Source organism: Malus sylvestris, chromosome 10, assembly GCF_916048215.2.
Source record: "Malus sylvestris chromosome 10, drMalSylv7.2, whole genome shotgun sequence".
NCBI classification, from domain to species: domain Eukaryota; kingdom Viridiplantae; phylum Streptophyta; class Magnoliopsida; order Rosales; family Rosaceae; genus Malus; species Malus sylvestris.
In genome coordinates this window covers 27,879,335-27,893,419 of record NC_062269.1, presented here as the reverse complement: position 1 = coordinate 27,893,419, position 14,085 = coordinate 27,879,335, and the positions used below count along the sequence as shown (strand labels likewise).

General features: G+C 39.0%; 1 pseudogene; it reads right to left on the bottom strand.

Annotated features, from left to right (window-relative positions):
* LOC126584404 (purple acid phosphatase 15-like) overlaps positions 1 to 11,488 on the bottom strand; it is a 31,423-nt pseudogene extending 19,935 nt beyond the window's left edge.
* Between the last annotated feature and the right edge of the window lie 2,597 nt (positions 11,489 to 14,085).

Genomic DNA, 14,085 nt, shown 5'->3' with positions numbered 1-14,085 from the left:
AATCAATCCCCCATTTATTTTAAAGTGTTAGATTAGTTAGAAATAAATTTAGTTTGTGTTTTTAAGTGTTTTGAGTCGAGTTATAGTCCAATTTCGTCCAATTAGTGTTAGGTACTCAAAACTGCCCAGAAAGTGGTTTTGAGGCAGTTTTGAGTCTTTTAGTTGCTGTTTTGAGTTTTTGGTTTGTTTAGGTGTTTTAAACTCTAGTTTTGCATTAATTGAGTCTAGTTTAGTGTTCTACATTATGTTTTTATGTTCTTGAGTCAGTTTCACATTGATTAGCATCCCTAGTTAATCCCCGGTCTAGAACGATCCCTATTTGCTCATATACTACAATTGTCATCCATAGGGTTTAATTTGTGTGTCAAGTTAATTCTCACATCAGTGATAAAACTTAGAGCTAGTTAGTTTGTTGTGGTTGTTGTATTAGACTAGTAATTAGTTGAGATTGTTGTATAGGTGGCAAGGTGGTTAGAAGGTTAGAGTTATATGAGAGTGTGTATATATATAAACATACCACAACATTGTAATTTTATTCTCTTAATCAAGGAAATTCATTTTCTCAAACAGAATGCAGCCTCATTGACGAAAGGTTAAGGTGCTCGTCAAGGTGAACGGCGCGAAAGTTGCGGAATTGCAGCGAGGAGGCCGACGACGAGGTCCAGGTTGCTGGTGGCGCCGATTCAAAGGGCGGTGTTGCTGAGGTGCTCGAGGGTGAGCTAGCGCTTGTAGACGATGGAGCAGGCATCATAGTTGGGCTTGGAGTTGAGCCGCCGGAAGACCTCGACGATCTTTTTACTACATAGACTTTCCTCCGAATACTCTATCACCACGGAAACTATTAATTTGATTTACAAATTGAGGGCCAGGAGTCTAATGTCTAGTGTCTTCGTCATGTCTTCTTTCTAACTTAGTGACACATGCTTCAACTTAATACCAATTCCACAGTGTTAACATTTAAAAAAAAAAACTAAAAATTAAAGAAAAACAACAACATTCCCTTAAAAGATAACACTGTTAAATTAAATAGTGATATAGTGTTATCGGGTAGGTGGAGAGTTTGGCACCTTTTGTTTTTCTTTTATTTCTTTTTTATTTGTTATATTAGTCTTTTGAAAAGATAGCACCGTTAAATTAGAAGTTAAGTTTATAGACAGCTGTTAAAAAGTTAAGAGAACAGACACAAAGAAGACACTGAATTGGAGGCCGCAAACCACTGCCGAATTTCGGAGGGTAAGTTCGTAAATTTGGAAGGGTGTTGAAAAACGGTCACACAAGAATCAAAATAAAAACCCCTCTCTGCCATCGCATTATCGCACGAAGCTGTACGAACAAAATGCAGAAAATACATTTTCTGCGCCGAGTCTGCCCTTTTCCCTCTCACTCACAGCGCTGCTTCTGCTTCGGTCTCTTCCTCTTCCTACTGCCTAGTATACAACAAGGTAACCTTATTTCTAACTTTTTATTATTCAATTTCAGTTTTCATAATTTTTTTAAATGAAAGAAGGATACTGTTTTTTGCTTCAATTCTTATTTCGCTTTTGCATTTCAATTGGCATTTTCAGTAGGGCTAAATTTTTTCGTAAGTTGTACGTTTTTACAAGATGCGATACACAAGCAATATATTGAAAAACAATATATCATATATATATATATTGAAAAACAACTTCGTAGTATAAAGTACAAAACCACTAGGTAAGTACAAAACCATTGAACATATATATATTGAAAAACAACTTCGTAGTATAAAGTCATCCATCATCTATACTACAAAGAGGTGTTCTAAACATGTTCTAAATATCATATCGTCATCCATCGGATATTCTATAAGAACATGGGTTCTAGGAAAAATAGTAATAATTCAATCTAGCCTCAGTAAGCATATTATCTCATAAAGTACTTCATAAAACACAAGTATTAAATCATGCTTTTCATGTATGCATTTATATTATTAAAACATGCTTTTGAAGAGGTCCACTCACTGTACACCGATGGTGCAAAGCTATACCAAAAAGGTATAACGGAATCACCGTTAATAATTGCACCTATTCACAAAAAGGAGTACCTTTAGTCAAACTATATTCAAACGATTGAATTTGGGAAAACGGACTTCAAAAACAGGTTCAGGACATCGAAATTAGCCTAGGAGAGGTCTTGGACGAAACCTCGAAAAGTCAACTTAAAAAGTCAACGTTGACCGTTGACCGTTGACCGGTCAAAGTCAATGCCAAAGTCAACACTCAGAGTCAACTGGTCAAGGTCAAAATCAGATTGGGCTTGGGGTTTGGGGTTTAATTAAGCTAAAGGGATTTGGGAAAATGGCTGAAGGCCCACTCTATAATTGGCTCAAGGCCTTATTTATAATTCAGAAAATGAATAAAAACATTAAAAGGTTTTTGGGCTTGACTAATGGGCTACGGCCCTAAACATAAACGGCCTGAAGGCCTTTTGGGTCTTAAACAATAACAATTAATTAAAACAATTAAAAGGAAATAAATGGGCTAAGGCTTGGGCTCCCTCACCACACGGGCCTAAGGCCCGCTTGACATGGAACCGGCCTGGGAGGCCTGTCTCACCGGAGCACCACCACTAGAGCTTCACAGCTCCGCCGACAACCACACACAACCCTAGACCCCGATCTACGTACCAAAACGAAGAGCAAGACGAGGGGAGAGTTTTTATACCTTCCTTTCGTCGTGGAACAGCCGGAGATGGCCGGAAAAACCCCCGAGGTCGCCGGAGTTGGGTGTGCTTACACTCGGCTTCGATTTTGTCCTATAACCTCCAAATATAAGAAAAACAACTCAATTAAAACCTATTCACACATATTCTAGGACGAAAGAGAAGGATTTGAGGCTTACCAAACCGGAGGAAAAAAAGAAACTCGCCGGAGTTCCTCTCCGGGTTTTACTGGGGTTGCGGGAACGAGAGGGAGAGAGAGAGAGAAAGAGAGAGAGCAGGACGAGATGATGATGACAATGGACTTCCTCGTGCGGGGAGATGGGTGCGTGCATGCTGCTGCGGTGCAGAGAAGAGGGAGAGAGACAGGATAGACAGAAACGAAGAAGAATGAGGAAGGGGTTCACGGGGGGGGGGGGGGCACAGAGAGAGAAGTGAGGTGAGTGAAGGGGGTGCTGCCACGTGGTAGCTTAAGGGAAAGAAAGGAATCCATTTTCAGATTGGGTAGATAAAATGGGACAAAATTGATATATTTAAATTGTTTTGGGATAATTACATACATATATCTTTATAATTAGGGGTGGGTGTTACAATTTACCCCCCTTATAAAAATTTCGCCCCCGAAATTTAAAATCATTTACTAAATTGAAGTACTAAAAAATAGTAAGAAGAATATATGTATAAAGAGAAATCAAGTCAGAGTGGGTGCATCAAAGAGAATATGCCACAACGTCGCGAGCGGGTTGCAAAATCCTCTATTATGCCTCCAAGCTCTTACTTTCTTCCCCATCAGTGTGAAAGTAGAAAACATACTTTAATAAGATATAAGGTCGAAAACATAAAATAGCTTAAGGTCAAAAGTAAGTACATAAAATACGATAACGTCAAAATAGAGATGTAATAACATATAGGTCAAAAACTCGTGCTGAACTTAAAATTGAAAACGGAAAACACTTTCCTCAAAACATTTATAATGACAACAATTAACTAAATTAAAGGAAGTTAAAATACTTATACTGAAAACCAAAACTGAAAATGGAAGTGGGTCTCGCCTAAGAATTCGTAACTTCACGTACTCCGAGAAAAGATGAGTCTTTGGGTCAAGTCCCAAGAATAGCGACTCTATAACAATTGCCATAGACGGATCTTCCTGCCCACTTGCTTAACGAACCCAACAAATAAGTTATCGATACAATAGTCGGCCGCTCGTGATATCGATCACACATTTGTTGTCTCGATAAGCAAGCAGTAATTTCCTAAGGGTGCACAATTTCACATGTTGTAAATTCAATCCTCCAACTACTAGTTCACAATACTCCTCTATCAACTAGTGTTGTCTGTAGAAACTCTCATACCAGGTCGCAATAGTGCCATACTCAAATTGAACAAAATAAGAACTGTCGTCGTAACAACTCCATCCAGGACCAAGCATCATATCCTCCTCAGATCTTCTAAATGTGACCAATTACCTCAGTGTTTTGCCAGCAAAGAACTCACTTGGAAACTGTACCTTGGAATTCAAGAGAAGTGTAAAGATTATCCAATTCTCGCATCGACCGTGCTGTAGTGTCATCCCAGAATGCACCAAACAGATATGCTAGAAGTGTTTCGACAACCACATATTCATCACAATATGGTTCAAAAGTGAAACAGTGGAAATATGCGCTGAGACGAACACATATCGTTGGAAAATAACCGATGTGATGCCTATGAATTCTAGTAAGATGGTGATACAATATGCTGACCTTCTGTACTAAAACCTTCAACCAACTCTTACTAAAAGACCGCTTAAACCTCATGCCCACGTGCTCTCGAACCGAAAGATCCTGGTGCGAGGTAGTGGAAAGCTACGTTGAGGTGCGTTGAGGCGAACACATCACATCATCGAAAAGATCTACCAGAGTACGATATGATGGTTATGAGTTGTAGCAAGATAATGAGTGGTGACCAATCAATTCAGCGTGAAGATAGTGATGCAATTTGCTGATCATCTGCCCTACAATCTTCACCGGTCTCTTACCAAAAGACGACTTAAACTTCACACCCACGAGGAACTCTTTCTGGTAAGTCTGGTAAGCTTGTCAAAATATTATGCTCCCAACATTCCTGTCCAAAACGATAAGAATTGGGCACACACTTCCGCCGAATCGATTGATCGTGAATTCCTCACTGATTGAGCGAGAAACCATGTCGAGAAGGCTAAAAGAACACTCAAGAATTTGAGAGTCAAAACAAGTCCATTAAAACTGGAGTACAAGATATCGGGATTTAAACCAGAAACCATGCCGAGAACAAACCTTTTTTTTTTCCGGCATGATTCAGTTTACATTGAGAAACAAACAAGCGAAGGAAAATGAAGATGCAGAAACAAAAGTCACTGTTCATGATTATTTGACTAATCATCACAATAAGGTCGACTGGTTTCTTAGCCAAAAGGAACAGGTCTAATTTCAAGAATAGTTAAGAATTGTTAATAAGATTCGACGAGGCCAAAGACATTTCGAAATTCACAATACTTTGTGAGATTTGTTTCAAAGTTTAAAATTAAACATAGAACCTCTGAATTAACAGAATGACGATGAAGAAAGATACGAAGCAGCTCGCGTATACATGCAGTGACACGATTGGCTACCTTAAAGCATGCCTCTGAGCAAACCAAAGCTCAATGAGTCCAGAGAAGTTTAGAGTAAGGCTCGATCTTCGTACAATGATTAATATGGTAGAGTCTTAAGTCATTACACTGAAAATTACAAGGCTAAACAGTTAACGGACAAGAGCACTGGTCAGTTGGGCTACAAGCAAGAGGTTAAGTTTACCTCTACTGAAAGTACGAGGACAAGGGGCATTTTACCACCGAGTACCAGACCTAGGTGAAATTCAAGGAATCTGTTTATCCAAACAAGTTTGGATTTTCATCATCTAAGTCCAACTACCACAACAACAAGAATCGTAACTCCATTTTGGGAAAATTGATGGGAATAGCATCTGCTACTGAGGAGTTTCCCAAGAAAAATGTAATCTCTAGACGAAGTCAAATTTTAAAGGATTTGATGTGAAGTTAACGATCAAAGGTTCGAGAACTTGACTTCGTCGTTGAGTAAACAAGAAGGTAACCGATAGAACAATCGCCGAGAATTGTTATAAAGATCCCCACGAATTTCTTCAATGGTAATAAGTCCGAGAACATTGATTTGCTCCCACCAACTACCACCTACTAACCGTCGTCACCACTAGCACTTACTCGCTTCTTTAGCACGCATTTCGAATATTTCAAGCAATTTCCAAGAGATATGACTCTGCTCGCCATTCCTAGGGAACGCATGTTGTAGAGTGATATCATCGCTTCAAATCTCCAGTTGGTAATTCGTATCACCAGGGTTTTTCCGTTTCCCAAGATTTCGATGCAAAGCCGACCCTGCTCGCAATTCCTAGGGAATGCATGTTGCAGAGTGGCATCGCCATTTTGGATTTACAGCTGGTCTTGACCAGGCTTCCTCAAACTGAGATTTCTAAAATACGTCGTTTACAAGTAACACCAACTTTACCCGTCATTCCCAGGGAATGCACGTCGTAGAGCATCGATCCGAAGTTGAAAGTCGTCCAACAATTCAAACACGTCACTGATGAGGTACAATCCCGACACGAATCCTTGTATATCAACCAGAAGGTGACAATTCAAACAGAGAAAGATTCGCATAACTGCGCCGAATAACACTAAATCCAGAAGTCCTGACATCCAAATGACGTCAAAACCAACACACTACTTTAGTAAGAGAAGATCCTAAGTATGCTCTGAACAAACCACGCTTTGATACCAATCTGACATGCCCCGATCCTGATATTTCCTCGAATACCAGGATAGGCACGTGCTGGCCGACACCTGAGGGTGACGAAAGCCATTTATTGAGTGCAAATGCTGAAAACAAGGAATAATTAAGACTTATAAATATAAAAGAATAATGAATATGCATTTAAGGAACATTTTCAGAGCACACATCTAATCTAGAACATTAAAAGAATTAATATAAAAATTGAATGAACATAGAAGTGGGTCCTACACCGAGAGGACTCGAAGATACCGATGCGGAAGTGCCTGGATGCCGGGATTGTACGCCTCGATTCTTTATCCTAAAGGGGGCACAAAACAAACATGAGTGGACCAAGTTGATATATATATAATAAAATAGTTATCAATGTACTAACCTCCAGGTTTTATGAAAACACATATATAATGTTAAACATAGGTTTTCCGAAACCTAGCATGCCGTGCAATGTCTCAAATCATAACTTATATATAATAATCACTAGTGAATTGTCCGATAACCCCCAGGCCCCATGCCGGCTTCCCGTCTCTGAGCAGACAGTCAGAGGAAAATAAACTTCAGGCCTCATGCCGGCTCCCTGTCCCTCTGCTAAATAGCAAGAGGAAACACACTCCAGGCCCTATGCCAACACCAAACCGTCGCCCGGGATGGACCGGAATCTATCCCTACGTCCCGTAGCGGAAATGACCACTAGGTAAGTACAAAACCATTGAACATATATATATTGAAAAACAACTTCGTAGTATAAAGTTATCCATCATCTATACTACAAAGAGGTGTTCTAAAAATGTTCTAAATATCATATCGTCATCCATCGGATATTCTATAAGAACATGGGTTATAGGAAAAATAGTAATAATTCAATCTAGCCTCAGTAAGCATATTATCTCATAAAGTACTTCATAAAACATAATTATTAAATCATGCTTTTCATGTATGCATTTCTATTATTAAAACATGCTTTTGAAGGGGTCCACTCACCGTACACCGATGGTGCAAAGCTAAACCAAAAAGGTATAACGGAATCACCGTTAATAATTGCACCTATTCACAAAAAAGGAGTACCTTTAGTCAAACTATATTCAAACGATTGAATTTGGGAAACGGACTTCAAAAACAGGTTCAGGACGTCGAAATTAGCCTAGGAGAGGTCCTGGACGAAATCTCGAAAAGTCAACTCAAAAAGTCAACGTTGACCGTTGACCGGTCAAAGCCAAAGTCTACATCAAAGTCAACTCTGACCGTTGACCAAGTCAACAGTCAGATTCAACTGGTCAAGGTCAAAGTCAGATTGGGCTTGGGGTTTAGGTTTTAATTAAGCTAAAGGGATTTGGGAAAATGGCTGAAAGCCCACTTTATAATTGGCTCAAGGCCTTATTTATAATTCAGAAAATGAATAAAAACATTAAAAGGTTTTTGGGCTTGACTAATGGGCTACGGCTCTAAAAATAAACGGCCCAAAGACCTTTTGGGTCTTAAACAATAACAATTAATTAAAACAATTAAAAGGAAATAAATGGGCTAGGGCTTGGGCTCCCTCACCACACGGACATGGAACCGGCCTGGGAGGCCTGTCTCACCGGAGCACCACCACCAGAGCTTCACAGCTCCTCCCAACTACCACACACAACCCTAGACCCCGATCTAGGTACCAAAACGAAGATCAAGATGAGGGGAGAGTTTTTATACCTTCCATTCGTCGTGGAACGGCTGGAGATGGTCGGAAAAACCCTCGAGGTCGCCGGAGTTGGGTGTGCTTACACCCGACTTCGATTTCGTCCTATAACCTCCAAATATACGAAAAACAACTCAATTAAAACCCATTCACACAGATTCTAGGACAAAAGAGAGGGATTTGAGGCTTACCAAATCGGAGGAAAAAGAGAAACTCGCCGGAGTTCATCTCCAGGTTTTACTGGGGTCACGGGAACGAGAAGGAGAGAGAGAGAGACAGAGAGCAGGATGAGATGATGATGACGATGGACTTTCTCGCACAGGGAGATGGGTGCGTGCGTGCTGCTGTGGTGCAGAGAAGAGGGAGAGAAGAGAGATATGAGAGAGGTCCGAGAGGGAGAGAGACAGGACATACATAAACGAATAAGAAAGAGAAAGGGGTTCACGGGGGGGGGGGGGGGGAGGGACAGAGAGAGAAGTGAGGTAAGTGAAGGGGGTGCTGCCACATGGCAGCTTGAGGGAAAGAAAGGAATCCATTTTCAGATTGGGTAGATAAAATGGGACAAAATTGATATATTTAAAATGTTTTGGGATAATTACACACATATATCTTTATAATTAGGGGACGGGTGTTACAGCTTCTCTGTAATGCCAAGTAGCTACCAACCAGGGAGTTGTGGATCTGTCCACATTAGCCAAATCTTGCTCTAGCCACTTGTATTGTTTCCCTGTAGGCAAAGAAATCACTGATTAATGGGGATAGAAACAATAACGAAATCATTTGTAAAGAAAAAGAAATGCAAAAATACAAATATTTAGGCAAGGAATGAGCTCAAAAATTAGGCAAACTTTAATTACCTGATTTGCTAAAGTCAGTGTAAGCTCCAAGCATGATAAAATGAATCCCCCCTGCATTAAATGAGTAGTAGAATGTGGACAAAGATCCGCTTTCTTCAGATGGGAATGCAAACCAAGAACTATAAGCCTCAAAAGTCTTATTTTCAGCCTGTTCTTCTATTTCATGTTTCCCTTCAACAACCATTATTGGAACTTTGGACACTAAACTCTGCATATACCTACACAAATTACCCAGCAATGACAACATAAGAAAATAAGTTCTATACCATAATTTACAGCAGCCATTGCATGCGATAGAAATAAAGCAATTTATGTTTTAACCTTCCTCAGTAATCCCATCGAGGCTGATAGGTTTCATGTATCGGAGAGTTTGGAAATGAGCAAGAATAGCAGTCAGAGCCAGTTCCATTTGTGTGTGGTTGAGGTTTGTATAAGTAACATCACCAATCAATAGAACAAGATCAGGATTGTTACTTGTCAAGTGACTTATTGTGGTAGTTGTGTTGTAAGGCCAAGGTCTCCCACAACCGCTATTCTTTCAGGGTAGCTCCGAGGACCAGAAACTAGCATAGTCTTGAAATGGTGGATTTCACTCATTGCAGGTATAGAAGGATCCCCGCATCGTTAAAAGTACCGTGTATTCGGTTTCAACCCTACATCGAAACAACAATTAGATCACCAACTTATCAGAAGAACCACATTCCATCAAAACTTATGTTTGGGGGATTTAAAAGTTCAGTCATTTCAGCAAAACCCAACTTTGTAATTCTCCATTGAAACCTTGAAGAAAATAAGAAGCAAACGAAATCAAACCTGTGAGACGAACATGGTGGATGATTCCGGAAGTGTAATTTCGGAGGCCTTCAAAAGGGTAGAGCTGATTGTAAATAAGAGAATACCGTGGCTTCATGTGTTGGTGGATATCTTAGCTTCCCATAACGAACGCCGCTTGCCACACTTTTGGGGTCCAATAGACATGTGTTACCGTTGTGGTTTCAACGCGCAATTCTCTAGATGTAAGGTACAACCACCATAGAAATAGACATATGTTACCGTTGTGGTTCCAAGGACTATTAGTCATGCATTTGCCGAGCACTTGCTCATGTTGTTGCTAAGTATCATTCATGTCGTAAAGTCATACAGACTAACTTTGTTAAAGTTGATAATCTCGAACATACCACTATGTAGTTTTTTTATTTTCAAAAGTCATCTACACCGATGGAAGATTAAAACTTTTAAACAGGGGCCAACATGTGTCCGAGTTCCCCCTATTGGCTAAACGCCCTCTTAATATTTGGTTCAAGTTTTTGAACAATTTCTATGGAGTAATGTTAGGGTCCTTAGGGAGACTAAATTTAAAGACAATTTTGCGAATTAAATGACATCGAAGTTGTTGATTGGATTATTAATTAAAAAAGGATAAATGTGATCATTCCTTATTGGTGACACATCATTTGGTTTGCAAATTTTGTCTACAAATTTAGCCTCCCTAGCATTACTCTTTTTCTATGTATTTGGATTATTTATTGGTGTTTTGTTTTAAATTTTGGATAATTACTTTATGAATATGATTCTCGAGTGATTAGTGAATGAACGAAATTTAAATTTCCTTATACATGTGACTAAAGGCGAATTCAAACAAAAGAAATATTACTAGTCGCTATGAGGTTTGGCCATTCTTCGACCCTTTAGTATAGATAATATCGAATGTATTAAAATAAATAAATTTTACCAATTTTTGAGATTCAAAGATCGTTTAATAGGAAATTATCGAGTAAGGCTACCAATCCATGATATTTATAAGGTTGGGCATAATGCATGTGGTCCATTATCCTAGTAGATTGGAAGTTGATTTCTACCTTGCGTGTTAGGTTCGAACATCCCTCCTCATCTAAGTTATTATAAAAGTTTCGAATCATCCATTTAATAATAATAATTTTAAAAAGTATGGTTGTGCTTTTTTTTTTAACAAGCCATAAATGAGGGAACAAAAAAAAAAATTTCTGATTTCTAGAAATCCTTAACTAAACAACAAAAACAACTACTGTGAATTGAGCTAGCTGATGGATTATGTCGATGGCTAAAAGGCACACAAGGGAAGGTGTTTAGGCCCAAATAGTTTTTAGGGTCAACAAAAAATAAAATCAGGGGATTGTAGTCATCATTGGTGTAAATAATATCGTTTGTTCCAAAAAAAAGTTTGGGGTAGTATTCAAAATAAGATTGCAAGATAGTACCCCAAAAGTAACCCATTTAGGAATGTACCAATAATTTCTAGTTAAGTATTCAAACGAAGAATTGCAGGCTTCAAGCATTCAAATTCAACTCTAAAAAATCCAATGATTTCAACAATTTACACTTATCATCAAAATTAGACCGATACTAGAGGCATTGGAGCACCAGATTAAGCTCAGATTTTTTAGCCCAGGGAATCTATCGCTGATAGCAGTCATACTGGCGTCCTATAAGCTATTCAAATCAAGCACGTTGTTGTCGGAGCCATTGGCAAAATGTGTTAAGGATAGTATTGTTAAAGGTTAAATTGGTGATAAAACTTAGAGCTAGTTAGTTTGTTGTGATTGTTGTATTAGACTAGTAATTAGTTAAGATTGTTGTATAGGTGGCAAGGTGGTTAGAATGTTAGAGTTATGTGAGAGTGTATATATATATATACACACACACCACAACATTGTAATTTTATTCTCTTAATCAATGAAATTCATTTTCTCTAACATGGTATCACCAACCTTCTGTATACCGACTTGATCCAATCCACACTTTCCTTTCTCCAGCTTCTTCGCTAAGCTTTCTTCCTTCCTAAGCTTATTCGCTAAGCTTTCACTGCCAAACCCTAACTCTCTCCCATGGCGACCTCAGCTTCTCCCTCTTCCGAATCGGCAACACAAATTCATCCTAATTCTCTCTCAAATTCCAATTATACTCTTTCCACACCTTCAATCATGATCCAGAATATCGGATCCATGGTGCCGATCAAGCTGACTCCGACCAATTATCTCACCTTAAGTGCGTTGTTTACTCCGATCTTCCTTCACTATAATCTCACTAGAATTCTTGATGGATCAATGCCCCCTCTATCTCAATTCATCTCTGATGCTGTTGGAAATCAAATTCTAAATCTTGCATATGTTTATTGGTTTGAGAACGATAAGAACATCCTCATTTGGATCAATTCCACGTTCTCTAAATCGATCATCCTTACATTGTTGGAGTTACTACATCCAGAGAGCTTTGGGTAAAATTGGAGTCACGCCTTGCGACGACGTCTCAATTGTACATCCATGAGCTCTAATCATGTCTGCACAGCATTTCGAATGGCGATTCCACATCTGCTCAATATCTTCAATAAATTGAAGAGATCATTGATGTTCTTGCTAATGTCGGTGCTCCAGTTGAGGATTCTGAATTAACCTCTGTCACACATCATGATTTACCACTAGAGTATGAATCTTTTGTTGATGCGATACAATTCCGGCTTGGTTCCACCACACTTGATGAGCAGCATGGTCTCCTTCTCAATAAAGAGATTCAGCTAACAAATCGGAAGAAAACTACTTCGACAATGCCAATTCAGGCGTACAACTCCACGACCGGCATTCTTCCTACTTCACCTTCTCAAGCTTTTGTTGCTCAACATAATCCTCCAGGTCGTGGTGGTGATCATAATTTCTCTCAAGGTCGTGGTGGCGATAGTGGTTTCTCCAACCCTAGAAACATTTAGGGACGAAACAACTTTTGTTCTAACAACAATTGTCCAAATTCTTCTCGCAACAATTCTCAGCGCTATAACTGTGGTGGTCGATCATCCTTCAATTTCTCAGGAAGGAGGATTCCATGCCAAATTTGTTGCTAGTTTGAGCATGATGCAATCGAGTGTCCCCAGCACATGAATCCACATTATTCCAGCAATGCTTCTCATTCTGCTATGGCTGCAAGCACACATTCTCATCAACCTACTTGGATTGTTGACTCCGGTGCTAGTACTCACATGACCAATTCTTACAACATTCTTTAAAGGTTTGCCTATTCTCCACTTTAGTTTTTCTACATTAAATACTCCTCATCATAATTTTCAACTTCAAAATATGTTACATGTTCCTGATTTGAAACAAAATCTGCTTTCTGCAAATCCGTTTCTTGTTGACAATTGGTGTTCTATCATCTTTATCATTTTCATTTCGTTGTGAAGGATATTTCTTCCAGGAAGATGCTCTTTAAAGGTCTTGTGAGAGATGCCTTCTATCCATTTCAACCACAGCCTTCCAGTTTTGTGATCCACAATCACAATGTGTTTAGTGCTTCTGTTAACGCATCCAGAAATATTTGGCACCAAAGACTTGGCCATCATTCAGTGAAGATTCTCAATAAGTTGGCTACTAAGTCTTGTATTTCTTTTTCTAGTGATTCCAATAAGTATTTCTGTAATGGTTGTGCCTTAAGCAAAAGTTCTTGATTGCCATTTGCTTTTGTTACTTGTCATACCAGTAAGCGTTTGGAGCTACTTCACACAAATGTTTGGGGGCCAACATCTATCACTTATGTGAACAATTTCAGATACTTTTCATACCAGTAAGCCTTTGGAGCTACTTCACATAGATGTTTGGGGGGCCAACATCTATCATTTCTGCGAACAATTTCAGATACTATGTCATATTTGTAGATGATTTTACAAAATATTGTTGGCTTTATCTTTGCAATATAAATCTGATGTGTTTCCTACTTTTGTTAAGTTCAAAAGTCTTGTTGAGAACCTGCTGCATACTAAAATTGTTGCTCTCAGATCATATTATGGTGGGGAATATCTTAGCACTCAATGCTCTAATTTCCTTATTGAGAAAGGTATCAATCATTGACTAAGTTATCTATACGCCCCTCAACAGAATAGTTGTGCTGAACCTAAGCACATATACAGAGTTGAGACTGCCAGAACACTTTTAACAGTTTCTAAGGTCCTTCATACCTATTAGGATCATGTTTTTTCCACTGCTGTGTTTCTCATAAATAGATTACCTACTCTATCCAGATTGTCTCC